The sequence below is a fragment of the Prionailurus viverrinus genome, chromosome E1, assembly GCF_022837055.1.
Source record: "Prionailurus viverrinus isolate Anna chromosome E1, UM_Priviv_1.0, whole genome shotgun sequence".
Classification (NCBI taxonomy): Eukaryota; Metazoa; Chordata; class Mammalia; order Carnivora; family Felidae; genus Prionailurus; species Prionailurus viverrinus.
This window is the reverse complement of record NC_062574.1, coordinates 1,938,516-1,942,551: the sequence shown is the minus strand read 5'-3', so window position 1 is coordinate 1,942,551 and position 4,036 is coordinate 1,938,516.

Genomic DNA, 4,036 nt, shown 5'->3' with positions numbered 1-4,036 from the left:
CATATGAGGACTTTAAGACACAGACAGATGAACACAGGGAAGGGAAGCAAAAATAATATAAAAACAGGGAGGGGGACAAAACATAAGAGACTCACAAATATGGAGAACCAACAGAAGGTTACTGGAGGGGGGAGGGGAGGGGGGAGGGGCTAGATGGGGGAGGGGCACTAAGGAATCTACTCCTGAAATCATTGTTTCACTATATGCTAACTAATTTGGATGTAAATTTTTAAAAATAAAAAATAAAATAAAAGACTTCTGGATAAAACAGTAAAGTCAGATCTGTATCTTAAGCCTTATATTGGGATAAATTCCAAACGGATGAAAGACTTACATAGAAAAACCAAAACTGTCAAAGGATCCGTAGCATGAGATCACAGCAGCATAAAAATGCTGAAAACATAGTAAGTCTCCTAAAAATCTCAGAAAGGTGATAGCGTTTTTTTCTTAAAAATTTTTTAATGTTTTATTTTTGAGAGAGAGAGAGCGTGCGCGCGAGCACACGTGCAAGCAGGAAAGGGGCCAAGAGAGAGAGGGAGACACAGAATCCGAAGCAGGCTCCAGGCTCTGAGCTGTCAGCACGGAGCCCGACGCGGGGCTGGAACCCACAAACCAGGAGATCATGACCTAAGCTGAATTTGGCAGTTAACCGACTGAGCCACCCAGCTGCCCCAAGGTGATGGCCTTTTGAAAATAGGACTCAAAGTGGCTCCTGGGTGACTCAGTCGGTTGAGCGACCCACTTCGGCTCTGCTCATAATCTCGTGGTTCATGAGTTTGAGCCCGGAAGAGGGCTTGGCATTCTCTCTGGCCCCCTCACTCTCTCTCTCAAAAATAAACACAATCAGGGGCACCTGGTGGCTCAGTCGGTTAAGTGTCCGCCTTCGGCTCAGGTCATGATCCCGAAGTTCGTGAGTTCGAGCCCTGCGTTGGACTCTGTGCTGACAGCTCAGAGCCTGGAACCTGCTTCAGATTCTGTGTCTCCCTCTCTCTCAGCCCCACCCCTGCTTACGCTCTGTCTCAATAATAAAAATTAAAAAAAAATTTTTTTAAATAAACACAATCAATCAATTAATAATAAAAATAGGACTGAAGACCCGAGAGCTAAAAGACTTACTGATAAACACACTTCCTAAAAACGTCCAGCAGGTCGGAAACTACCAGGCGCAGATGAGAGCCAAAGCGTCAGGAAGGTTGGTGCAAGGCTTGGACACGAAGGAAAAACTTTCCCGCCACATAAAGACAGCCACGAAACCACAAGCAAGTAGCACTTTCGCAGGCACGGCACACGCCCGTCCTGCAGAACAGGAAGTTCAAAGGCCCTGAACACTGAAAAGAACGCGAGGCCGGGGCGTTTCCCGTCTAACAGGCGGGCGCAGAGAAGAGCACAGGTGGGCAAGGTCCGGGCCCCAAACCGGGACAGCACCCGCGAGGGCTCCGAGATTCTCTTTCCGGCACCTGGTCTTACGGACAAATAACTGCATGCACGACACGTGCACGTCATCTGCTTGCTCCGCGGCAGAAGCCAGGGGCCGACATGCCCACGCGCCAGGGGCCGGTCGGATACATGCTGGCAAAGGCAGCCCGGGCAGCTGGAAAAGAGAACGAGGCGACTCTGCACGGACAGAGACGGAACCATCCGCACGTTGTCAACTCCCCCCTCAAACGTTACCTAGAAATCAACCACTTGCGCACCGACTCGGCCTCCTGGCCGGCGCCCCTGCTCCCAGCCGGACCCTCACCTGCATCCACTTCCCCAGAGCGGACGAATCCTATTAGGTCGCCTGCCCGAACCCTCCAAGCGGCCTCCTCTCATCGCCGCCCGCTCCTGCCCCCACCCTCCACGCCTCACCCCGCTCTCTCGGCCCCTCCGGCGCCCCTGGGTTCCTTCAACACCCCGAGAACACTCTTACCTGCTGTGCCCTCTGCCCTCGGCCTGGAGCACCTCCCCACCCCGGACAGAGCCCTGCCTCCCGCCCGCTCCTTCGGGTCTGGAATGACCATCGCCTTCTCAGCGAGACCCTCCCGGCCTGTCCTGCTTCCCACTGCGCACGCCCGCATGCAGTCGCAGTAATGGGGGGACGCGCTCTATAAATCCCCCCGCGTTTAACGTCTGCAAATTCCCGTCCAACGTTAACAACACACCCCGCACCCCTTGCCCTGTCCTCCGCTGCACTCGGCACCACCTGACACGCGCTCATTTACAGTCCGCCCCCCACACGCACCTGGAACGTAAACGGCCGAGGGCAGGGCAGCGATTCTTAGACGTTTTGTTCACGTCTGTGCCTCCGGCTCGCGACGGCGCCCAGCGCTGTGCCAACATCAAATCCTGGTCTCAACGCCGTGCCCTAGTCACGCAGAGGCAACCACGAAGGGACACGGGGGAGGCCGCCCCGTCGCTCCCCCACGCTCCGCACTCCTTCCAGAACCTCCTGTCGTCTAGAACCACGTCCAAAGTACACGGCAACGAGAACGCAGTGCCTACCACGTGACTGGCACTCCGCGTGTGACGAGGAACCCCACGGGCCGGCCAGACGGACTTAGGTTAAGTGATACCGCGCCCGGCTCGGGGGCAGATTAAAGGGAAGCTTGGGCACGTGCGCTTGTGCGCGGCAGGAGTACGTACACGACCACGGTGGGGACGCGCACGCAGCCGCGGCAGGAGCGCGCACGCAGTCACGGTGGGGGTGGGACGGCGCACACGGTTGCGGCAGGAGCGTGCGCGCGGTCATGGTGGGAACGCGCGCGCAGGGTCGCGGCGGCAGGGCACGGGTCAGGCTGCCCTCCGCCTAATTGAAGGGCAGGCAGGGACGAGGCTTTTGAACGAACCCGAACCCGCCGAGTTCTGAACCACATGAACGTATTTTCTACTCAGAACACAATTTAAATCATAAAACTTCTGTGCCAGCCTCTTCCTCGGAGTCAGTGACAACTTTACTTATCTACAGTTTCCAGAATTCAGGGTCTTTCTATTTGTTAAAATTCACCACTGCAGGATTCCTGCACCTTCGTCCTTCCAGTGGTCCATAAGCCTCAAGTGGCCTTCACCTAAAAACCTCTTGAACTTGAAACAGCAAATTAAAAGAAAGAAAAAGCACAACTACAGAACACGTCTCAAGAATGAGGAAATCTGAATATTACAGTCTATGTACATTGTTATTTAATTACTGTTACTTTTCTTGGGTTTGATAGTGGTATTGTGATTACACAGAGAAATCTCGGGAGAGAACGTTGAAGAATTTAGAGGTGAAGGGCCAGGTCTGTATGTATGTGTACACATACATATACACGCATATATGGACACACAATGGGATACTACTCAGCGATGAAAAAGAATGAAATCTTGCCAACTGTAGCAATATGGATGGAACTAGAGTGTATTATGCTAAGTGAAACAAGCCAAAGACATACGATCTCACTCGTGGAATTTGAGAAAGCCCCCTCACACGTGCACCCGACAAGGCCCCATGTGTTTCAGGGGACCAGACACGGGCCGGGACACATCCACGTCTCAAGATGGGGGAGGAAACCCCTGAGGAGGGTGGATACAGCCACTGGAGACCCGCAACAAGGTTCGAACCTCCTAGAAGCCACGGACCAGACCCCTCCGTACCCTTCCCTCTTCTCCAAGTCCTACCACATCCCTCAGCCTTTCAGACCAAGGGGGCAGGTGTGCAGGCGAGCGCGTCTACAAATTCGCTCACGAGGACGAGGACACGTAGGACGGCCACACACGGACAAGCAAGGCCGTGTCCTCTCACCCCTCCCGGCCTCACCCACACGGGCAGCCCGGCTCTGGGCGCAGCAGCGGCAAGAGTGCAGGGCAGATCACAGAAAACCCCGGCCCGGCCCCGTTGAGCAAGAGGACAGTCCATCACCCTCTCGGTCAGCGGCTCCTCTTCTGGACAACGGAGACCACAGGACGGCTGCGCAGACGCGTGGGGAGCACTACGGGCACCCCTGCGGAGCCCGGTGGACGGCGGGGCTTCTGGACGGGGACACGGTGGTGTAAAAGGCAAAAGAAGCAGCAGTCGATA